The sequence below is a fragment of the Schistocerca gregaria genome, chromosome 4 (genome assembly GCF_023897955.1).
Source record: "Schistocerca gregaria isolate iqSchGreg1 chromosome 4, iqSchGreg1.2, whole genome shotgun sequence".
In the NCBI taxonomy this organism is placed as follows: domain Eukaryota; kingdom Metazoa; phylum Arthropoda; class Insecta; order Orthoptera; family Acrididae; genus Schistocerca; species Schistocerca gregaria.
The window spans coordinates 12,736,752-12,760,824 of NC_064923.1; the positions used below are offsets into that span (position 1 = coordinate 12,736,752).

A 24,073-nucleotide genomic window follows, 5' to 3' on the forward strand; every position below is an offset into this window, starting at 1 on the left:
ACAACACCGTGTCGGAGCCGCCCGCGACGTCCTACAGCAGACAAGATGAGATGCCGATTCAGAACACTGAGCCACCGGATACGAATCCAACGTTTCCTGAACCAGTAGGCGCCCTTTCCTCTCCTAATTGGGCAGACGAGTGTGAAACGAATAAAGATGATGTAGAGATGCAGGAGGAGTCAACACCCGCGACTGGCTCCTTGCCCTCTCTCTCAGTAGTTGATGGAAGCAAAGTCCACGTTGTCATGGCTACTCAAACGACCGAAACTGTCAGAGCCTCCAATTGACAGCTAGCTGACGTATCCTAACGTCTACTCCTTTCGTACGGAACATCAATGACCACCTTGCAGGCCTACAAGATCATGACTCTCAATATCAATAAGATTCGTAGCGATTTGAATCTGAAAAACTTACAAGACTTGTTATACGCAGCTGACATAGATATAGCAATGCTTCAGGAAGTGAGTGATATCGAGTTAGACCACATAGCCGGGTATAACGCGTTCATAAACCCTGGCAACGGTTTCGAACTTGGAACAGCATTACTCTTAAAAGAAGGGATCATTGCCAATTGTGAGGCAAAACTTGTGACCGGCAGAGGGATAGCAGTAACTGTCTATAACATCAGACTGATTAATATTTACGCACCTTCTGGGTCCAGTAATAGGCAACGCCGTGCAGAATTTTTCCGACACGAGATCCTTCCCCTCTTCGGGACCAACTACACTGATGTCATTTTTGGCGGAGATTTCATTTGTGTGCTTAGTCAAATAGATCAAACTCCGCACTTTAATCGGTGTGTTGAATTAGAACAGATCATTCAAGAACTCCGCTTAACTGACACCTGGACGTCCACGCACGGAATGGCAGTGGGTTTTACAAATTTTACCAGTCATTCGGCAAGTAGGTTAGATAGAATTTACATATCGTGTAATTTAAAGCAACACCTGCTACAGACCGAAATATGGCCTACTGTATTTTCCGACCATGCTGCCTATATCTGTACCGTCAACATGAAACAACAGGAAACCTACCGGAGTCGAGGGTTATGGAAGTTCAACATTGCACATTTGCAAGATACTGCATGTCGAGAAGCCTTCCTGTCCACCTGGACGGTCTGTGAACGTAAATCCAATTCCTACAACTCCGCGATCGAGTGGTGGCTCCAATGCGCCAAACCTCAAATTAGGAAAACTTTAATGATTTACTCCCGTCAGAAAAATCAGTGGCACAAACGGACGATGGAATTTTATTTTCAGTGTCTTCGGGAGTTACATAAATTTGACGGGACAGATATCCGCAATTTTGCACAGATCAAAAGAATTCAGGCAAAAATTTTTACGCTGCAACGGAAACAGTTGGAAGGTTTTCAAGTTCGGGCGCGAGTTCCTACGACGGTGCAAGAAGAAGAGGCTGCCATGTATCACATGTTACGTGAAAGTCGACGAGGCCGTCGGAAAATCCTTACACAGATCCGAACCAGCACCGGTGCCATAGTTACTAAACAAAGTGCAATCTTGAGTGCGATTGAAGAGTACTATCGAGACCTGATGTCCAATAAAATAACAGATGATACCGTGTTTGCGGATTTTACGACAAATTTATCACGGTGACTCGGCCCCACAGAGGCAAACAGGTTATTACAGAGGTGACAGAAGATGAATTAACAGACATTATCCTACGGAGTCCGAAAAATAAATCTCCAGGTTCGGACGGCCTACCAGCAGAAGTATATCAAACCTTCTGGCAACAGATGAAATCGAAACTACTTGCACTATGTAACGAACTCATGAACCCATGTAACGTTATTCCGCAGGAATTTCGACAGGGAATTGTTGTTTTACTGCCCAAGACCACGTGCAGTGACAACCCAACAAATTTAAGACCTCTCACGTTGTTAAATAGTGATTATAAACTATTCGCCCGTGTCCTCAGCCAACGGCTCAAAAATGTCATGTCCACAATCACAGGACAGTATCAAACGAGTGTTGGTAGAAATAGATCTATTTACCACACGCTCACGGATTACAGAGATGTGATAGCCGTAGCGGAGGCCTGCAAATTAAAATGCGCCCTCTTAATGATAGACTTTAAAAAAGCATCCGACAGAGTGAGCCACCGATTCCTTTTCCACGTCATGCGAGAATTGGGATTTCCGCACCAGTTCACGCAAGTAATCGACAATATGATCCGTAATAGTACTTCGCGAATCCAAATTAATGGTCGCCTCAGTGGTGCGATTGATATCGCGTCTTCGGTGAGGCAAGGCTGTCCGATGTCGATGGCTCTCTTTGCCATCGCCATAGAACCTCTGCTTGCTACGCTAACTGAACGTTTGCAGGGATTGGAAATCAATAGACAGAAGATTGTGTGCCGTGCGTACGCAGATGATGTCGGCTTTCTTGTCGTGAACGCGCAAGAAGTGAGGTCCTCACTTGAAATACTTCAACGATATGCGGCGGCATCAGGGGCGAAGGTGAACTGGCAAAAATCTGGAATCATGAATGTCGGACGGGGAATACATTTCCCCAACCATGCCCGATTACGGGAACTTACCAGTATACAGTGCTTAGGACTTGAGTTTCGCCGGAAGATACAGAATACCATTGCTGTAAATTATAGAGATTTACTTCACAAGGTCAGGGCATGTGTACAACAGCATAGTATGAGGCAACTGAATGCTCTCCAAAAAGTTGAACTGGTCAACACCTATATCGTCTCGAAGATCAACTATGTAGCCAAAGTGTTGCCTCTTCCCAGTGGCATTGCGAATAGAATGCTGTCCGCTCTTGGCCATTTCGTGACCAGAGGCAATATCTTCAAAGTTAAATTTGTTACGTTGACGCTCCCTACTCGGAAGGGCGGATTAAACCTCACTGATGTTTATAAGAAGGCACAGGCGCTCTATCTAAGCAGTATGTATAAGGTGTGGACAAAATCTCCACATTGTCTCACTGCTCACCTGCTCAACGAAATATCACCGGCGGACCTCAACCCCCCGATTGATGTACATCATATTCCACACGACCTTTACCATTTAAAATACTTCCTTTTGGAATATAGTTATGCTCGACAAAGAATTCCGGAGAAGGAAATAACGGTGGTGAAGAAGTTGTATAAGACTTTGATCGAGTCCACATCCCGGAATAACATCGAAGATAAATATCCAGCTCACAATTGGCGGGTCATTTGGGATAATATTCATTCACGACATTTACCGTCTCACGTGCGAGCGTCTTGGTATCTAACGGTGAACCGTAAAATAGCAACGAATGCCAGGCTCCATTCCATTAATCTGGCCGATTCACCCTTATGCAACATATGCCGGGTACAAGATAGCGAGGAACACAGATTTGTCTGCGAAACAGTGCGAGATGTTTGGACGGTCATAATACAGTTGTTGGCAAGCATCACTAGAACATGCCCTGCCACCATAACGCCAGCCGACTTCCTCACTCCGCAGGTGGTGCCTTACCCGCAGACCAAACGAAATTCAGTAAACTGGCTTAAAGGCCACACAGTTTACTATCTTTTCAATCTGAACGAAACGAGTGAAGAAGACTTTCTTCTGTATCTAATGATACAGCACCACCGACTGCAGAAGACTAACAGCTATAAAGCTAATTTTGCAAACTTTTTAAGCCACACAATCATTTCACAGCCAATATAGGATGGAGTGCTTACAGCCCCTTTTCGACATGGTGGATTCCACTCTCCTATCGGCCACCCAGAGTGAAGACAAAAGATGTTAGTGCGGGGACGACTTTACGAGTGTGTCATCTTGATAATTGGTCGGATTCAGAAAATAACAGCTCGTTTGATGTAGCGCGTTACGTCTCATTGGCGGATGCCTTCCACGAAACTGTATTTCCTAGTTTTTTTTTATTATAACAGAAGATACGATAGAGAGAACAACGGTAGAAGAATTTTAATTTATTTTGTTCATCAATTATTAACATTGATTGAGGAGCGAGATGCAATCATGCGGTGCAAAATGCACGGATTTCCCTATTCTCCTGCATAAATATGAAATGGACATAATTAATTGACACTGCGTTTGGAAGCACCATTTCGTCTTCGGATTATTATCTGTTTTTCCGTTACCGGCGGCGGAGTCTAGCCGCAGTTTTTTCTTTATTTCGCAGAAGAGGTAGGGTGACATGGTGACAGTTACGGTGGGAGACATTGTGGCCAGGCCTCGGATTGCACGACCCCTGCCCACTTTGCTTCTCCCTGATTGTTTACCGCATTTTACAAAACAGAAGAAAAAAAATGGATCAGAAAAAAAATTAAAAAAAATAAAAAAAGTGGCTACGATACCTGGCTCTCATCCAGGACGCCCGGGTTCGATTCCCGGTACCGGAAGTAAGCGTTTAAAAAAAAAAGAAAAAAGAAAAAGAAAAAAAAATGGATGAGGCGTCGGACTTCGTATCCGAAGATTGCGTGTTTGATTCCTCTCACGGTCGTGTTTTTCCAGATCTGAAAAAGAAACATACCGTTTTAGTGTAGCACTTGAGCAGTACGAAACCGTGTGAATGTTGCTGTTGACCATTTTCTGCTTGGAGATGCTCTTGAGCTTGAAACACGCACAACAAGACCGGTGTTAACTAGCGAATTGGTTTGCATATTGCCGTCGCCGCGTGTTTTTGACTGGCACTTGCACATCTAAAATAACGTCGGAAAGTAACTCGTTCGGCTTATGAGTCACATCAAGTATGTGTGTTAATTTTGACGAAACTAGCTCTGCAGGTTGTCATGCAATTCTGTTACATCTCAGAAATGATTATGAAATAAAAGTGAACTACGTGACGAGTGTGACGTTAGGAAAACATTAGGCAACATGGGGAGGTTCTGTATGGGACCAATCAACCCAAACGAGTACTTTCTGTCGTTCTAACCGGCATGTATTCATCGAGGCAGCGCGGCTAGCTCAGTCGGTAGAGCAAAAGGCTCTTAATCCCAGGGTCGTGGGTTCGAGCGGAATTTTGTTCCTCTGCAGATGTAAATTACCGTTTTTCTGATTAACGTGATGTAATGGAAATAGCAACTTTAAACTTTGCCTACGTCTCCGTAGTCGCAAGGGAACTGTATTTGAAGGTGAAGGTGATTTTGTAGACATGTGTGAAAGACATGTTCTGAAATGCAAGTGGTGTTATTTGGAGAGCACTTCCTTTACGTGTCAGATGTGTAGGCAAGCAGTAATGGGTCGCCATAGCTGCAAATATTAGACGGTAATATGAAGTGTTGTCAGCTGAAGTCTGATGATCCAGACGACCGTAAGGATGAAGTACGCAAAAGTACCGCTAGGCCGCGCCTCTTTAGCTCAGTGGCAGAGCACTGGTCTAGTAAACCAGGGGTCGTGAGTTCGATCCTCACAGGAGGCAGACGAATTTTGGATACCAGTTGCGCGTCGTGGCCTTATAGCAAACAGTATCTGGGATGACGAAAAATTAGCGAGAGGCGTTTTATTAAGAATTACTCTCAGATGTGATTAAGACGAATGGCGCAGATAAAGCATTTGCCAAAGTGGTACAGCATAAGGTGAGACGGGGCAGTCCGAAATATATTTTATAGATGTATTTCTCACATATCTCAGAGCCTTCCGCGGTCGTCGTCGTCGTCGTCGTCGTCGTCGTCGTCGTCGACGCTTCTGCAGAAGAAGCAAATGGCCATCGTAGCAAATGCGGCGCGGGACGCCCTGCCTTCGATTCCGAATGCACAAAGTGTGTGGTCTAGTTTCCCAGTCTATATTTGGTAGGTCTCGTAGCAGGTTAAATGTATCAAATGGGTGGGAAAGAGCAAGGGGCCGCGTCTGTGTAAAACGAAAACACAACTCCTCAGTGGTGTGTGCGTTTTGAGATGAGTCGTATATAAGTTCCACTTGTTTGTCAGTGACCGTGTGGCCTAATGGATAAGGCGTCGGACTTCGTATCCGAAGATTGCGTGTTTGATTCCTCTCACGGTCGTGTTCTTCCAGATCTGAAAAAGAAACATACCGTTTTAGTGTAGCACTCGAGCAGTACGAAACCGTGTGAATGTTGCTGTTGACCATTTTCTGCTTGGAGATGCTCTTGAGCTTGAAACACGCACAACAAGACCGGTGTTAACTAGCGAATTGGTTTGCATATTGCCGTCGCCGCGTGTTTTTGACTGGCAATTGCACATCTAAAATAACGTCGAAAAGTAACTCGTTCGGCTTATGAGTCACATCAAGTATGTGTGTTAATTTTGACGAAACTAGCTCTGCAGGTTGTCATGCAATTCTGTTACCTCTCAGAAATGATTATGAAATAAAAGTGAACTACGTGACGAGTGTGACGTTAGGAAAACATTAGCCAACATGGAGAGGTTCTGTATGGGACCAATCAACCCAAACGAGTACCTTCTGTCGTTCTATCCGGCATGTATTCACCGAGGCAGCGCGGTTAGCTCAGTCGGAGAGCAAAAGGCTCTTAATCCCAGGGTCGTGGGTTCGAGCGGAGTTTTGTTCCTCTGCAGATGTAACTTACCGTTTTTCTGATTAACGTGATGTAATGGAAATAGCAACTTTAAACTTTGCCTACGTCTACGTCAGTCGCAAGGAAACTGTATTTGAAGGTGAAGGTGATTTTGTAGACATGTGTGAAAGACATGTTCTGAAATGCAAGTGGTGTTATTTGGAGAGAACTTCGTTTACGTGTCAGATGTGTAGCCAAGCAGTAATGGGTCGCCATAGCTGCAAATATTAGACGATAATATGAAGTGTTGTCAGCTGAAGTCTGATGATCCAGACGACCGTAAGGATGAAGTACGCAAAAGTACTGCTAGGGCGCGCGTCTTTAGCTCAGTGGCAGAGCACTGGTCTAGTAAACCAGGGATCGTGAGTTCGATCCTCACAGGAGGCAGACCAATTTTGGATATCAGTTGCGCGTCGTGGCCTTATAGCGAATAGTATCTGTGATGACGAACAATTAGCGAGAGGCGTTTTATTAAGAATTACTCTCAGATGTGATTAAGGCGAATGGCGCAGATAAAGCATTTGCCAAAGCGGTACAGCATAAGGTGGGACGGGGCAGTCTGAAATATATTTTATAGATGTATTTCTCACATATCTCAGAGCCTTCCGCGGTCGTCGTCGTCGTCGTCGCTTCTGCAGAAGTAGCAAATGGCCATCGTAGCAAATGCGGCGAGGGACGCCCTGCCTTACATTTCCGAATGCACAAAGTGTGTGGTCTAGTTTCCCAGTCTATATTTGGTAGGTCTCGTAGCAGGTTGAATGTATCAAATGGGTGGGAAAGAGCAAGGGGCAGCGTCTATGTAGAACGAAAACACAACTCTTCAGTGGTGTGAGCGTTTTGAGATGAGTCGTATATAAGTTCCACTTGTTTGTCAGTGACCGTGTGGCCTAATGGATAAGGCGTCGGACTGCGTATCCGAAGATTGCGTGTTTGATTCCTCTCACGGTCGTGTTTTTCCAGATCTGAAAAAGAAACATACCTTTTTAGTGTAACACTTGAGCAGTACGAAACCGTGTGAATGTTGCTGTTGACTATTTTCTGCTTGGAGATGCTCTTGAGCTTGAAACACGCACAACAAGACCGGTGTTAACTAGCGAATTGGTTTGCATATTGCCGTCGCCGCGGGTTTTTGACTGGCACTTGCACATCTAAAATAACGTCTGAAAGTAACTCGTTCGGCTTATGAGTCACATCAAGGATGTGTGTTAATTTTGACGAAACTAGCTCTGCAGGTTGTCATGCAATTCTGTTACCTCTCAGAAATGATTATGAAATAAAAGTGAACTAAGTGACGAGTGTGACGTTAGGAAAACATTAGGCAACATGGAGAGATTCTGTATGGGACCAATCAACCCAAACGAGCACTGTGTGACGTGCTAACCGGCATGTACTCACCGAGGTAGCGCGGCCAGCTCAGTCGTTAGAGCATAAGACTCTTTATCCCATTGTTGTGGGTTCGAGCCCCAGGCGAGGAGGAACGGAATTTTGTTCCTCTGCAGATGTAACTTACCGTTTTTCTGATTAACGTGATGTAATGGAAATAGCAACTTTAAACTTTGCCTACGTCTCCGTCAGTCGCAAGGAAACTGTATTTGAAGGTGAAGGTCATTTTGTAGACATGTGTGAAAGACATGTTCTGAAATGCAAGTGGTGTTATTTGGAGAGCACTTCCTTTACGTGTCAGATGTGTAGCCAAGCAGTAATGGGTCGCCATAGCTGCAAATATTAGACGGTAATATGAAGTGTTGTCAGCTGAAGTCTGATGATCCAGATGACCGTAAGGATGAAGTACGCAAAAGTTCCGCTAGGACGCGCCTCTTTAGCTCAGTGGCAGAGCACTGGTCTAGTAAACCAGGGGTCGTGAGTTCGATCCTCACAGGAGGCAGACGAATTTTGGATATCAGTTACGCGTCGTGGCCTTATAGAAAACAGTATCTGGGATGACGAACAATTAGCGAGAGGCGTTTTATTAAGAATTACTCTCAGATGTGATTAAGGCGAATGGCGCAGATAAAGCATTTGCCAAAGCGGTACAGCATAAGGTGGGACGGGACAGTCTGAAATATATTTTATAGATGTATTTCTCACATATCTCAGAGCCTTCCGCGGTCGTCGTCGTCGTCGTCGTCGTCGTCACCACTTCTGCAGAAGTACCGAATGGCCATCGTAGCAAATGCGGCGAGGGACGCCCTGCCTTACATTTCCGAATGCACAAAGTGTGTGGTTTAGTTTCCCAGTCTATATTTGGTAGGTCTCGTAGCAGGTTGAATGTATCAAATGGGTGGGAAAGAGCAAGGGGCAGCGTCTGTGTAGAACGAAAACACAACTCCTCAGTGGTGTGAGCGTTTTGAGATGAGTCGTATATAAGTTCCACTTGTTTGTCAGTGACCGTGTGGCCTAATGGATAAGGCTTCGGACTTCGTATCCGAAGATTGCGTGTTTGATTCCTCTCACGGTCGTGTTTTTCCAGATCTGAAAAAGAAACATACTGTTTTAGTGTAGCACTTGAGCAGTACGAAACCGTGTGAATGTGGCTGTTGACCATTTTCTGCTTGGAGATGCTCTTGAGCTTGAAACACGCACAACAAGACCAGTGTTAACTAGCGAATTGGTTTGCATATTGCCGTCGCCGCGTGTTTTTGACTGGCACTTGCACATCTAAAATAACGTCTGAAAGTAACTCGTTCGGCTTATGAGTCACATCAAGTATGTGTGTTAATTTTGACGAAACTAGATCTGCAGGTTGTCATGCAATTCTGTTACCTCTCAGAAATGATTGTGAAATAAAAGTGAACTACGTGACGAGTGTGACGTTAGGAAAACATTAGGCAACATGGAGAGGTTCTGTATGGGACCAATCAACCCAAACGAGTACTGTGTGACGTGCTAACCGGCACATACTCACCGAGGCAGCGCGGCCAGCTCAGTCGGTAGAGCATAAGGCTCTTAATCCCAGGGTCGTGGGTTCGAGCCCCACGTGGGGAGGAACGGAATTTTGTTCCTCTGCAGATGTAACTTACCGTTTTTCTGATTAACGTGATGTAATGGAAATAGCAACTTTAAACTTTGCCTACGTCTCCGTCAGTCGCAAGGAAACTGTATTTGAAGGTGAAGGTGATTTTTTAGACATGTGTGAAAGACATGTTCTGAAATGCAAGTGGTGTTATTTGGAGAGCACTTCGTTTACGTGTCAGATGTGTAGCCAAGCAGTAATGGGTCGCCATAGCTGCAAATATTAGACGGTAATATGAAGTGTTGTCAGCTGAAGTCTGATGATCCAGACGACCGTAAGGATGAAGTACGCAAAAGTACCGCTAGGCCGCGCCTCTTTAGCTCAGTGGCAGAGCAATGGTCTAGTAAACCAGGGGTCGTGAGTTCGATCCTCACAGGAGGCAGACGAATTTTGGATATCAGTTGCGTGTCGTGGCCTTATAGCAAACAGTATGTGGGATGACGAACAATTAGCGAGAGGCGTTTTATTAAGAATTACTCTCAGATGTGATTAAGGCGAATGGCGCAGATAAAGCATTTGCCAAAGCGGTACAGCATAAGGTGGGACAGGACAGTCTGAAATATATTTTATAGATGTATTCCTCACATATCTCAGAGACTTCCGCGGTCGTTGTCGTCGTCGTCTTTGTCGTCGCCGCCGCAGCCACTTCTGCAGAAGTACCGAATGGCCATCGTAGCAAATGCGGCGAGGGACGCCCTGCCTTACATTTCTGAATGCACAAAGTGTGTGGCTTAGTTTCCCAGTCTATATTTGGTAGGTCTCGTAGCAGGTTGTATGTATCAAATGGGTGGGAAAGAGCAAGGGGCAGCGTCTGTGTAGAACGAAAACACAACTCCTCAGTGGTGTGAGCGTTTTGAGATGAGTCGTATATAAGTTCCACTTGTTTGTCAGTGACCGTGTGGCCTAATGAATAAGGCTTCGGACTTCGTACCCGAAGATTGCGTGTTTGATTCCCCTCACGGTCGTGTTTTTCCAGATCTGAAAAAGAAACATACCGTTTTAGTGTAGCACTTGAGCAGTACGAAACCGTGTGAATGTGGCTGTTGACCATTTTCTGCTTGGAGATGCTCTTGAGCTTGAAACACGCACAACAAGACCAGTGTTAACTAGCGAATTGGTTTGCATATTGCCGTCGCCGCGTGTTTTTGACTGGCACTTGCACATCTAAAATAACGTCTGAAAGTAACTCGTTCGGCTTATGAGTCACATCAAGTATGTGTGTTAATTTTGACGAAACTAGCTCTGCAGGTTGTCATGCAATTCTGTTACCTCTCAGAAATGATTGTGAAATAAAAGTGAACTACGTGACGAGTGTGACGTTAGGAAAACATTAGGCAACATGGAGAGGTTCTGTATGGGACCAATCAACCCAAACGAGTACTGTGTGACGTGCTAACCGGCATATACTCACCGAGGCAGCGCGGCCAGCTCAGTCGGTAGAGCATAAGGCCCTTAATCCCAGGGTCGTGGGTTCGAGCCCCACGTGGGGATGGACGGAATTTTGTTCTTCTGCAGATGTAACTTACCGTTTTTCTGATTAACGTGATGTAATGGAAATAGCAACTTTAAACTTTGCCTACGTCTCCGTCAGTCGCAAGGAAACTGTATTTGAAGGTGAAGGTGATTTTGTAGACATGTGTGAAAGACATGTTCTGAAATACAAGTGGTGTTATTTGGAGAGCACTTCGTTTACGTGTCAGATGTGTAGCCAAGCAGTAATGGGTCGCCATAGCTGCAAATATTAGACGGTAATATGAAGTGTTGTCAGCTGAAGTCTGATGATCCAGACGACCGTTAGGATGAAGTACGCAAAACTACCGCTAGGCCGCGCCTCTTTAGCTCAGTGGCAGAGCACTGGTCTAGTAAACCAGGGGTCGTGAGTTCGATCCTCACAGGAGGCAGACGTATTTTGGATATCAGTTGCGCGTCGTGGCCTTATAGCAAACAGTATATGGGATGACGAACAATTAGCGAGAGGCGTTTTATTAAGAATTACTCTCAGATGTGATTAAGGCGAATGGCGCAGATAAAGCATTTGCCAAAGCGGTACAGCATAAGGTGGGACGGGACAGTCTGAAATATATTTTATAGATATATTTCTCACATATCTCAGAGCCTTACACGGTCGTCGTCGTCGCCGCCGCCACTTCTGCAGAAGTACCGAATGGCCACCGTAGCAAATGCGGCGAGGGACGCCCTGCCTTACATTTCCGAATGCACAAAGTGTGTGGTTTAGTTTCCCAGTCTATATTTGGTAGGTCTCGTAGCAAGTTGAATGTATGAAATGGGTGGGAAAGAGCAAGGGGCAGCGTCTGTGTAGAACGAAAACACAACTCCTCAGTGGTGGGAGCGTTTTGAGATGAGTCGTATATTAGTTCCACTTGTTTTGTCAGTGACCGTGTGGCCTAATGGATAAGGCTTCGGACTTCGTATCCAAAGATTGCGTGTTTGATTCCTCTCACGGTCGTGTTTTCGCAGATCTGAAAAAGAAACATACCGTTTTAGTGTAGCACTTGAGCAGTACGAAACCGTGTAAATGTGGCTGTTGACCATTTTCTGCTTGGAGATGCTCTTGAGCTTGAAACACGCACAACAAGACCAGTGTTAACTAGCGATTTGGTTTGCATATTGCCGTCGCCGCGTGGTGTTGACTGGCACTTGCACATCTAAAATAACGTCTGAAAGTAACTCGTTCGGCTTATGAGTCACATCAAGTATGTGTGTTAATTTTGACGAAACTAGCTCTGCAGGTTGTCATGCAATTCTGTTACCTCTCAGAAATGATTATGAAATAAAAGTGAACTACGTGACGAGTGTGACGTTAGGAAATCATTAGGCAACATGGAGAGGTTCTGTATGGGACCAATCAACCCAAACGAGTACTGTGTGACGTGCTAACCGGCATATACTCACCGAGGCAGCGCGGCCAGCTCAGTCGGTAGAGCATAAGGCTCTTAATCCCAGGGTCTTGGGTTCGAGCCCCACGTGGGGTTGAACGGAATTTTGTTCCTCTGCAGATGTAACTTACCGTTTTTCTGATTAACGTGATGTAATGGAAATAGCAACTTTAAACTTTGCCTACGTCTCCGTCAGTCGCAAGGAAACTGTATTTGAAGGAGAAGGTGATTTTGTAGACATGTGTGAAAGACATGTTCTGAAATGCAAGTGGTGTTATTTGGAGAGCTCTTCGTTTACGTGTCAGATGTGTAGCCAAGCAGTAATGGGTCGCCATAGCTGCAAATATTAGACGGTAATATGAAGTGTTGTCAGCTGAAGTCTGATGATCCAGACGACCGTAGGGATGAAGTACGCAAAAGTACCGCTAGGCCGCGCCTCTTTAGCTCATTGGCTGAGCACTGGTCTAGTAAACCAGGGGTCGTGAGTTCGATCCTCACAGGAGGCAGACGAATTTTGGATATCAGTTGCGCGTCGTGGCCTTACAGCAAACAGTATGTGGGATGACGAACAATTAGCGAGAGGCGTTTTATTAAGAATTACTCTCAGATGTGATTAAGGCGAATGGCGCAGATAAAGCATTTGCCAAAGCGGTACAGCATAAGGTGGGACGGGACAGTCTGAAATATATTTTATAGATGTATTCCTAACATATCTCAGAGATATCCGCGGTCGTCTTCGTCGTCGTCGTTGTCGTCGTCGCCGCCGCCGCCACTTCTGCAGAAGTAGCAAATGGCTATCGTAGCATATGCGGCGAGGGACGCCCGGCCTTACATTTCCGAATGCACAAAGTGTGTTGTTTAGTTTCCCAGTCTATATTTGGTAGGTCTCGTAGCAGGTTGAATGTATGAAATGGGTGGGAAAGGGCAAGGGGCAGCGTCTGTGTAGAACGAAAACACAACTTCTCAGTGGTGTGAGCGTTTCGAGATAAGTCGTATATAAGTTCCACTTGTTTGTCAGTGACCGTGTGGCCTAATAGATAAGGCTTCGCACTTCGTATCCGAAGATTGCGTGTTTGATTCCTCTCACGGTCGTGTTTTTCCAGATCTGAAAAAGAAACATACCGTTTTAGTGTAGCACTTGAGCAGTACGAAACCGTGTGAATGTTGCTGTTAACCGTTTTCTGCTTGGAGATGCTCTTGAGCTTGAAACACGCACAACAAGACCGGTGTTAACTAGCGAATTGGTTTGCATATTGCCGTCGCCGCGTGTTTTTGACTGGCACTTGCACATCTAAAATAACGTCTGAAAGTAACTCGTTCGGCTTATGAGTCACATCAAGTATGTCTGTTAATTTTGACGAAACTAGCTCCGCAGGTTGTCATGCAATTCTGTTACCTCTCAGAAATGATTATGAAATAAAAGTGAACTACGTGACGAGTGTGACGTTAGGAAAACATTAGGCAACATGGAGAGGTACTGTATGGGACCAATCAACCCAAACGAGTACTGTGTGACGTGCTAACCGGCATATACTCACCGAGGCAGCGCGGCCAGCTCAGTCGGTAGAACATAAGGCTCTTAATCCCAGGGTCGTGGGTTCGAGCCCCACGTGGGGAGGAACGGAATTTTGTTCCTCTGCAGATCTAACTTACCGTTTTTCTGATTAACGTGATGTAATGGAAATAGCAACTTCAAACTTTGCCTACGTCTCTGTCAGTCGCAAGGAAACTGTGTTTGAAGGTGAAGGTGATTTTGTAGACATGTGTGAAAGACATGTTCTGAAATGCAAGTGGTGTTATTTGGAGAGCACTTCCTTTACGTGTCAGATGTGTAGCCAAGCAGTAATGGGTCGCCATAGCTGCAAATATTAGACAGTAATATGAAGTGTTGTCAGCTGAAGTCTGATGATCCAGACGACCGTAAGGATGAAGTATGCAAAAGTACCGCTAGGCCGCGCCTCTTTAGCTCAGTGGCATAGCACTGGTCTAGTAAACCAGGGTTCGTGAGTTCGATCCTCACAGGAGGCAGACGAATTTTGGATATCAGTTGCGCGTCGTGGCCTTATAGCAAACAGTATGTGGGATGACGAACAATTAGCGAGAGGCGTTTTATTAAGAATTACTCTCAGATGTGATTAAGGCGAATGGCGCAGATAAAGCATTTGCCAAAGCGGTACAGCATAAGGTGGCACGGGACAGTCTGAAATATATTTTATAGATGTATTTCTCACATATCTCAGAGTCTTCCGCGGTCGTCGTCGTCGTCGTCGTCGTCGTCGTCGTCGTCGTCGTCGTCGTCGTCGTCGCCGCCGCCGCCGCCACTTCTGCAGAAGTACCGAATGGCCACCGTAGCAAATGCGGCGAGGGACGCCCTGCCTTACATTTCCGAATGCACAAAGTGTGTGGTTTAGTTTCCCAGTCTATATTTGGTAGGTCTCGTAGCAAGTTGAATGTATGAAATGGGTGGGAAAGAGCAAGGGGCAGCGTCTGTGTAGAACGAAAACACAACTCCTCAGTGGTGAGAGCGTTTTGAGATGAGTCGTATATTAGTTCCACTTGTTTTGTCAGTGACCGTGTGGCCTAATGAATAAGGCTTCGGACTTCGTATCCAAAGATTGCGTGTTTGATTCCTCTCACGATCGTGTTTTTCCAGATCTGAAAAAGAAACATACCGTTTTAGTGTAGCACTTGAGCAGTACGAAACCGTGTGAATGTGGCTGTTGACCATTTTCTGCTTGGAGATGCTCTTGAGCTTGAAACACGCACAACAAGACCAGTGTTAACTAGCGAATTGGTTTGCATATTGCCGTCGCCGCGTGGTGTTGACTGGCACTTGCACATCTAAAATAACGTCTGAAAGTAACTCGTTCGGCTTATGAGTCACATCAAGTATGTGTGTTAATTTTGACGAAACTAGCTCTGCAGATTGTCATGCAATTCTGTTACCTCTCAGAAATGATTATGAAATAAAAGTGAACTACGTGACGAGTGTGACGTTAGGAAATCATTAGGCAACATGGAGAGGTTCTGTATGGGACCAATCAACCCAAACGAGTACTGTGTGACGTGCTAACCGGCATATACTCACCGAGGCAGCGCGGCCAGCTCAGTCGGTAGAGCATAAGGCTCTTAATCCCAGGGTCTTGGGTTCGAGCCCCACGTGGGGTTGAACGGAATTTTGTTCCTCTGCAGATGTAACTTACCGTTTCTCTGATTAACGTGATGTAATGGAAATAGCAACTTTAAACTTTGCCTACGTCTCCGTCAGTCGCAAGGAAACTGTATTTGAAGGTGAAGGTGAATTTGTAGACATGTGTGAAAGACATGTTCTGAAATGCAAGTGGTGTTATTTGGAGAGCACTTCGTTTACGTGTCAGATGTGTAGCCAAGCAGTAATGGGTCGCCATAGCTGCAAATATTAGACGGTAATATGAAGTGTTGTCAGCTGAAGTCTGATGATCCAGACGACCGTAAGGATGAAGTACGCAAAAGTACCGCTAGGCCGCGCCTCTTTAGCTCAGTGGCAGAGCACTGGTCTAGTAAACCAGGGGTCGTGAGTTCGATCCTCACAGGAGGCAGACGAATTTTGGATATCAGTTGCGCGTCGTGGCCTTACAGCAAACAGTATGTGGGATGACGAACAATTAGCGAGAGGCGTTTTATTAAGAATTACTCTCAGATGTGATTAAGGCGAATGGCGCAGATAAAGCATTTGCCAAAGCGGTACAGCATAAGGTGGGACGGGACAGTCTGAAATATATTTTATAGATGTATTCCTAACATATCTCAGAGATTTCCGCGGTCGTCTTCGTCGTCGTCGTTGTCGTCGTCGCCGCCGCCGCCACTTCTGCAGAAGTAGCAAATGGCTATCGTCGCATATGCGGCGAGGGACGCCCGGCCTTACATTTCCGAATGCACAAAGTGTGTTGTTTAGTTTCCCAGTCTATATTTGGTAGGTCTCGTAGCAGGTTGAATGTATGAAATGGGTGGGAAAGGGCAAGGGGCAGCGTCTGTGTAGAACGAAAACACAACTTCTCAGTGGTGTGAGCGTTTCGAGATGAGTCGTATATAAGTTCCACTTGTTTGTCAGTGACCGTGTGGCCTAATAGATAAGGCTTCGGACTTCGTATCCGAAGATTGCGTGTTTGATTCCTCTCACGATCGTGTTTTTCCAGATCTGAAAAAGAAACATACCGTTTTAGTGTAGCACTTGAGCAGTACGAAACCGTGTGAATGTGGCTGTTGACGATTTTCTGCTTGGAGATGCTCTTGAGCTTGAAACACGCACAACAAGACCAGTGTTAACTAGCGAATTGGTTTGCATATTGCCGTCGCCGCGTGGTGTTGACTGGCACTTGCACATCTAAAATAACGTCTGAAAGTAACTCGTTCGGCTTATGAGTCACATCAAGTATGTGTGTTAATTTTGACGAAACTAGCTCTGCAGATTGTCATGCAATTCTGTTACCTCTCAGAAATGATTATGAAATAAAAGTGAACTACGTGACGAGTGTGACGTTAGGAAATCATTAGGCAACATGGAGAGGTTCTGTATGGGACCAATCAACCCAAACGAGTACTGTGTGACGTGCTAACCGGCATATACTCACCGAGGCAGCGCGGCCAGCTCAGTCGGTAGAGCATAAGGCTCTTAATCCCAGGGTCTTGGGTTCGAGCCCCACGTGGGGTTGAACGGAATTTTGTTCCTCTGCAGATGTAACTTACCGTTTCTCTGATTAACGTGATGTAATGGAAATAGCAACTTTAAACTTTGCCTACGTCTCCGTCAGTCGCAAGGAAACTGTATTTGAAGGTGAAGGTGAATTTGTAGACATGTGTGAAAGACATGTTCTGAAATGCAAGTGGTGTTATTTGGAGAGCACTTCGTTTACGTGTCAGATGTGTAGCCAAGCAGTAATGGGTCGCCATAGCTGCAAATATTAGACGGTAATATGAAGTGTTGTCAGCTGAAGTCTGATGATCCAGACGACCGTAAGGATGAAGTACGCAAAAGTACCGCTAGGCCGCGCCTCTTTAGCTCAGTGGCAGAGCACTGGTCTAGTAAACCAGGGGTCGTGAGTTCGATCCTCACAGGAGGCAGACGAATTTTGGATATCAGTTGCGCGTCGTGGCCTTACAGCAAACAGTATGTGGGATGACGAACAATTAGCGAGAGGCGTTTTATTAAGAATTACTCTCAGATGTGATTAAGGCGAATGGCGCAGATAAAGCATTTGCCAAAGCGGTACAGCATAAGGTGGGACGGGACAGTCTGAAATATATTTTATAGATGTATTCCTAACATATCTCAGAGATTTCCGCGGTCGTCTTCGTCGTCGTCGTTGTCGTCGTCGCCGCCGCCGCCACTTCTGCAGAAGTAGCAAATGGCTATCGTCGCATATGCGGCGAGGGACGCCCGGCCTTACATTTCCGAATGCACAAAGTGTGTTGTTTAGTTTCCCAGTCTATATTTGGTAGGTCTCGTAGCAGGTTGAATGTATGAAATGGGTGGGAAAGGGCAAGGGGCAGCGTCTGTGTAGAACGAAAACACAACTTCTCAGTGGTGTGAGCGTTTCGAGATGAGTCGTATATAAGTTCCACTTGTTTGTCAGTGACCGTGTGGCCTAATAGATAAGGCTTCGGACTTCGTATCCGAAGATTGCGTGTTTGATTCCTCTCACGGTCGTGATTTTCCAGATCTGAAAAAGAAACATACCGTTTTAGTGTAGCACTTGAGCAGTACGAAACCGTGTGAATGTTGCTGTTAACCATTTTCTGCTTGGAGATGCTCTTGAGCTTGAAACACGCACAACAAGACCGGTGTTAACTAGCGAATTGGTTTGCATATTGCCGTCGCCGCGTGTTTTTGACTGGCACTTGCACATCTAAAATAACGTCTGAAAGTAACTCGTTCGGCTTATGAGTCACATCAAGTATGTGTGTTAATTTTGACGAAACTAGCTCTGCAGGTTGTCATGCAATTCTGTTACCTCTCAGAAATGATCATGAAATAAAAGTGAACTACGTGACGAGTGTGACGTTAGGAAAACATTAGGCAACATGGAGAGGTACTGTATGGGACCAATCAACCCAAACGAGTACTGTGTGACGTGCTAACCGGCATATACTCACCGAGGCAGCGCGGCCAGCTCAGTCGGTAGAGCATAAGGCTCTTAATCCCAGGGTCGTGGGTTCGAGCCCCACGTGGGGAGGAACGGAATTTTGTTCCTCTGCAGATGTAACTTACCGTTTTTCTGATTAACGTGATGTAATGGAAATAGCAACTTCAAACTTTGCCTACGTCTCTGTCAGTCGCAAGGAAACTGTGTTTGAAGGTGAAGGTGATTTTGTAGACATGTGTGAAAGACATGTTCTGAAATGCAAGTGGTGTTATTTGGAGAGCACTTCCTTTACGTGTCAGATGTGTAGCCAAGCAGTAATGGGTCGCCATAGCTGCAAATATTAGACAGTAATATGAAGTGTTGTCAGCTGAAGTCTGATGATCCAGACGACCGTAAGGATGAAGTACGCAAAAGTACCGCTAGGCCGCGCCTCTTTAGCTCAGTGGCATAGCACTGGTCTAGTAAACCAGGGTTCGTGAGTTCGATCCTCACAGGAGGCAGACGAATTTTGGATATCAGTTGCGCGTCGTGGCCTTATAGCAAACAGTATGTGGGATGACGAACAATTAGCGAGAGGCGTTTTATTAAGAATTACTCTCAGATGTGATTAAGGCGAATGGCGCAGATAAAGCATTTGCCAAAGCGGTACAGCATAAGGTGGGACGGGACAGTCTGAAATATATTTTATAGATGTATTTCTCACATATCTCAGAGCCTTCCGCGGTCGTCGTCGTCGTCGTCGTCGTCGTCGTCGTCGCCGCCGCCGCCACTTCTGCAGAAGTACCGAATGGCCACTGTAGCAAATGCGGCGAGGGACGCCCTGCCTTACATTTCCGAATGCACAAAGTGTGTGGTTTAGTTTCCCAGTCTATATTTGGTAGGTCTCGTAGCAAGTTGAATGTATGAAATGGGTGGGAAAGAGCAAGGGGCAGCGTCTGTGTAGAACGAAAACACAACTCCTCAGTGGTGGGAGCGTTTTGAGATGAGCCGTATATTAGTTCCACTTGTTTTGTCAGTGACCGTGTGGCCTAATGGATAAGGCTTCGGACTTCGTATCCAAAGATTGCGTGTTTGATTCCTCTCACGGTCGTGTTTTCCCAGATCTGAAAAAGAAACATACCGTTTTAGTGTAGCACTTGAGCAGTACGAAACCGTGTGAATGTGGCTGTTGACCATTTTCTGCTTGGAGATGCTCTTGAGCTTGAAACACGCACAACAAGACCAGTGTTAACTAGCGAATTGGTTTGCATATTGCCGTCGCCGCGTGGTGTTGACTGGCACTTGCACATCTAAAATAACGTCTGAAAGTAACTCGTTCGGCTTATGAGTCACATCAAGTATGTGTGTTAATTTTGACGAAATTAGCTCTGCAGGTTGTCATGCAATTCTGTTACCTCTCAGAAATGATTATGAAATAAAAGTGAACTACGTGACGAGTGTGACGTTAGGGAAACATTAGGCAACATGGAGAGGTTCTGTATGGGACCAATCAACCCAAACGAGTACTGTGTGACGTGCTAACCGGCATATACTCACCGAGGCAGCGCGGCCAGCTCAGTCGGTAGAGCATAAGGCTCTTAATCCCAGGGTCTTGGGTTCGAGCCCCAGGTGGGGTTGAACGGAATTTTGTTCCTCTGCAGATGTAACTTACCGTTTTTCTGATTAACGTGATGTAATGGAAATAGCAACTTTAAACTTTGCCTACGTCTCCGTCAGTCGCAAGGAAACTGTATTTGAAGGTGAAGGTGATTTTGTAGACATGTGTGAAAGACATGTTCTGAAATGCAAGTGGTGTTATTTGGAGAGCTCTTCGTTTACGTGTCAGATGTGTAGCCAAGCAGTAATGGGTCGCCATAGCTGCAAATATTAGACGGTAATATGAAGTGTTGTCAGCTGAAGTCTGATGATCCAGACGACCGTAAGGATGAAGTACGCAAAAGTACCGCTAGGCCGCGCCTCTTTAGCTCAGTGGCAGAGCACTGGTCTAGTAAACCAGGGGTCGTGAGTTCGATCCTCACAGGAGGCAGACGAATTTTGGATATCAGTTGCGCGTCGTGGCCTTATAGCAAACAGTATGTGGGATGACGAACAATTAGCGAGAGGCGTTTTATTAAGAATTACTCTCAGATGTGATTAAGGCGAATGGCGCAGATAAAGCATTTGCCAAAGCGGTACAGCATAAGGTGGGACGGGACAGTCTGAAATATATTTTATAGATATATTTCTCACATATCTCAGAGCCTTACACAGTCGTCGTCGTCGTCGCCGCCGCCGCCGCCGCCACTTCTGCAGAAGTACCGAATGGCCACCGTAGCAAATGCTGCGAGGGTCGCCCTGCCTTACATTTCCGAATGCACAAAGTGTGTGGTTTAGTTTCGAAGTCTATATTTGGTAGGTCTCGTAGCAAGTTGAATGTATGAAATGGGTGGGAAAGAGCAAGGGGCAGCGTCTGTGTAGAACGAAAACACAACTCCTCAGTGGTGAGAGCGTTTTGAGATGAGTCGTATATTAGTTCCACTTGTTTGTCAGTGACCGTGTGGCCTAATGGATGAGGCTTCGGACTTCGTATCCGAAGATTGCGTGTTTGATTCCTCTCACGGTCGTGTTTTTCCAGATCTGAAAAAGAAACATACCGTTTTAGTGTAGCACTTGAGCAGTACGAAACCGTGTGAATGTGGCTGTTGACCATTTTCTGCTTGGAGATTCTCTTGAGCTTGAAACACGCACAACAAGACCGGTGTTAACTAGCGAATTGGTTTGCATATTGCCGTCGCCGCGTGGTGTTGACTGGCACTTGCACATCTAAAATAACGTCTGAAAGTAACTCGTTCGGCTTATGAGTCACATCAAGTATGTGTGTTAATTTTGACGAAACTAGCTCTGCAGGTTGTCATGCAATTCTGTTACCTCTCAGAAATGATTATGAAATAAAAGTGAACTACGTGACGAGTGTGACGTTAGGAAAACATTAGGCAACATGGAGAGGTTCTGTATGGGACCAATCAACCCAAACGAGTACTGTGTGACGTGCTAACCGGCATATACTCACCGAGGCAGCGCGGCCAGCTCAGACGGTATAGCATAAGGCTCTTAATCCCAGGGTCTTGGGTTCGAGCTCTACGTGGGGTTGAACGGAATTTTGTTCCTCTGCAGATGTAACTTACCGTTTTTCTGATTAACGTGATGTAATGGAAATAGCAACTTTAAACTTTGCCTACGTCTCCGTCAGTCGCAAGGAAACTGTATTTGAAGGTGAAGGTGATTTTGTAGACATGTGTGAAAGACATGTTCTGAAATGCAAGTGGTGTTATTTGGAGAGCTCTTCGTTTACGTGTCAGATGTGTAGCCAAGCAGTAATGGGTCGCCATGGCTGCAAATATTAGACGGTAATATGAAGTGTTGTCAGCTGAAGTCTGATGATCCAGACGATCGTGGGGATGAAGTACGCAAAAGTACCGCTAGGCCGCGCCTCTTTAGCTCAGTGGCAGAGCACTGGTCTAGTAAACCAGGGGTCGTGAGTTCGATCCTCACAGGAGGCACACGAATTTTGGATATCAGTTGCGCGTCGTGGCCTTATAGCAAACAGTATGTGGGATGACGAACAATTAGCGAGAGGCGTTTTATTAAGAATTACTCTCAGATGTGATTAAGGCGAATGGCGCAGATAAAGCATTTGCCAAAGCGGTACAGCATAAGGTGGGACGGGACAGTCTGAAATATATTTTATAGATGTATTTCTCACATATCTCAGAGCCTTCCGCGGTCGTCGTCGTCGTCGTCGCCACTTCTGCAGAAGTAGCAAATGGCTATCGTAGCATATGCGGCGAGGGACGCCCGGCCTTACATTTCCGAATGCACAAAGTGTGTTGTTTAGTTTCCCAGTCTATATTAGGTAGGTCTTGTAGCAGGTTGAATGTATGAAATGGGTGGGAAAGGGCAAGGGGCAGCGTCTGTGTAGAACGAAAACACAACTCCTCAGTGGTGTGAGCGTTTTGAGATGAGTCGTATATAAGTTCCACTTGTTTGTCAGTGACCATGTGGCCTAATAGATAAGGCTTCGGACTTCGTATCCGAAGATTGCGTGTTTGATTCCTCTCACGGTCGTGTTTTTCCAGATCTGAAAAAGAAACATACCGTTTTAGTGTAGCACTTGAGCAGTACGAAACCGTGTGAATGTGGCTGTTGACCATTTTCTGCTTGGAGATGCTCTTGAGCTTTAAACACGCACAACAAGACCGGTGTTAAGTAGCGAATTGGTATGCATATTGCCGTCGCCGCGTGTTTTTGACTGGCACTTGCACATCTAAAATAACGTCTGAAAGTAACTCGTTCGGCTTATGAGTCACATCAAGGATGTGTGTTAATTTTGACGAAACTAGCTCTGCAGGTTGTCATGCAATTCTGTTACCTCTCAGAAATGATTATGAAATAAAAGTGAACTACGTGACGAGTGTGACGTTAGGAAAACATTAGGCAACATGGAGAGGTTCTGTATGGGACCAATCAATCCAAACGAGTACTGAGTGTCGTGCTAACCGGCATATACTCACTGAGGCAGCGCGGCCAGCTCAGTCGGTAGAGCATAAGGCTCCTAATCCCAGGGTCGTGGGTTCGAGCCCCACGCGGTGAGGAACGGAATTTTGTTCCTCTGCAGATGTAACTTACCGTTTTTCTGATTAACGTGATGTAATGGAAATAGCAACTTTCAACTTTGCCTACGTCTCCGTCAGTCGCAAGGAAACTGTATTTGAAGGTGAAGGTGATTTTGTAGACATGTGTGAAAGACATGTTCTGAAATGCAAGTCGTGTTATTTGGAGAGCACTTCGTTTACGTGTCAGATGTGTAGCCAAGCAGTAATGGGTCGCCATAGCTGCAAATATTAGACGGTAATATGAAGTGTTGTCAGCTGAAGTCTGATGATCCAGACGACCGTAAGGATGAAGTACGCAATAATACCGCTAGGCCACGCCTCTGTAGCTCAGTGGCAGAGCACTTCTCTAGTAAACCAGGGGTCGTGAGCTCGATCCTCACAGGAGGCAGACGAATTTTGGATATCAGTTGCGCGTCGTGGCCTTATAGCAAGCAGTATCTGGGATGAAGAACAATTAGCGAGATGCGTTTTATTAAGAATTACACTCAGATGTGATTATCGCGAATGGCGCAGATAAAGCATTTGCCAAAGCGGTACAGCATAAGGTGGGACGGGGCAGTCTGAAATATATTTTATAGATGTATTTCTCACATAACTCAGAGCCTTTCGTCGTCGTCGTCGTCGTCGTCGTCGTCGCCGCCACTTCTGCAGAAGTAACGAATGGCCATCGTAGCAAATGCGGCGAGGGACGCCCTGCCTTACATTTCCGAATGCACAAAGTGCGTGGTCTATATTTGGTAGGTCTCGTAGCAGGTTGAATGTATCAAATGGGTGGGAAAGAGCAAGGGGCAGCGTCTGTGTAGAACGAAAGCACAACTCCTCAGTGGTGTGAGCGTTTTGAGATGAGTCGTATATAAGTTCCACTTGTTTGTCAGTGACCTTGTGGCCTAAT

At 45.7% G+C, this 24,073-nt stretch overlaps 12 non-coding genes across 12 annotated transcripts; all 12 read left to right on the forward strand.

Annotated features, from left to right (window-relative positions):
- The first annotated feature begins 5,312 nt into the window (after positions 1-5,312).
- Positions 5,313-5,384, forward strand: Trnat-agu (transfer RNA threonine (anticodon AGU)). The gene has a single exon. It is a non-coding gene; the product is annotated as a tRNA-Thr (tRNA).
- A 1,428-nt stretch (positions 5,385-6,812) lies between these two features.
- Trnat-agu (transfer RNA threonine (anticodon AGU)) lies at positions 6,813-6,884 on the forward strand. Its single transcript has one exon. It is a non-coding gene; the product is annotated as a tRNA-Thr (tRNA).
- Positions 6,885-8,310: 1,426 nt separating this feature from the next.
- On the forward strand, positions 8,311-8,382 carry Trnat-agu (transfer RNA threonine (anticodon AGU)). Its single transcript has one exon. It is a non-coding gene; the product is annotated as a tRNA-Thr (tRNA).
- A 1,438-nt stretch (positions 8,383-9,820) lies between these two features.
- Trnat-agu (transfer RNA threonine (anticodon AGU)) lies at positions 9,821-9,892 on the forward strand. The gene has a single exon. It is a non-coding gene; the product is annotated as a tRNA-Thr (tRNA).
- Positions 9,893-11,339: 1,447 nt separating this feature from the next.
- Trnat-agu (transfer RNA threonine (anticodon AGU)) lies at positions 11,340-11,411 on the forward strand. Its single transcript has one exon. It is a non-coding gene; the product is annotated as a tRNA-Thr (tRNA).
- A 1,430-nt stretch (positions 11,412-12,841) lies between these two features.
- Trnat-agu (transfer RNA threonine (anticodon AGU)) lies at positions 12,842-12,913 on the forward strand. Its single transcript has one exon. It is a non-coding gene; the product is annotated as a tRNA-Thr (tRNA).
- Positions 12,914-14,363: 1,450 nt separating this feature from the next.
- Trnat-agu (transfer RNA threonine (anticodon AGU)) lies at positions 14,364-14,435 on the forward strand. The gene has a single exon. It is a non-coding gene; the product is annotated as a tRNA-Thr (tRNA).
- A 1,478-nt stretch (positions 14,436-15,913) lies between these two features.
- Trnat-agu (transfer RNA threonine (anticodon AGU)) lies at positions 15,914-15,985 on the forward strand. Its single transcript has one exon. It is a non-coding gene; the product is annotated as a tRNA-Thr (tRNA).
- A 1,450-nt stretch (positions 15,986-17,435) lies between these two features.
- Trnat-agu (transfer RNA threonine (anticodon AGU)) lies at positions 17,436-17,507 on the forward strand. The gene has a single exon. It is a non-coding gene; the product is annotated as a tRNA-Thr (tRNA).
- Positions 17,508-18,957: 1,450 nt separating this feature from the next.
- On the forward strand, positions 18,958-19,029 carry Trnat-agu (transfer RNA threonine (anticodon AGU)). Its single transcript has one exon. It is a non-coding gene; the product is annotated as a tRNA-Thr (tRNA).
- A 1,454-nt stretch (positions 19,030-20,483) lies between these two features.
- Trnat-agu (transfer RNA threonine (anticodon AGU)) lies at positions 20,484-20,555 on the forward strand. Its single transcript has one exon. It is a non-coding gene; the product is annotated as a tRNA-Thr (tRNA).
- Positions 20,556-21,996: 1,441 nt separating this feature from the next.
- Positions 21,997-22,068, forward strand: Trnat-agu (transfer RNA threonine (anticodon AGU)). The gene has a single exon. It is a non-coding gene; the product is annotated as a tRNA-Thr (tRNA).
- The last annotated feature ends 2,005 nt before the right edge of the window (positions 22,069-24,073 follow it).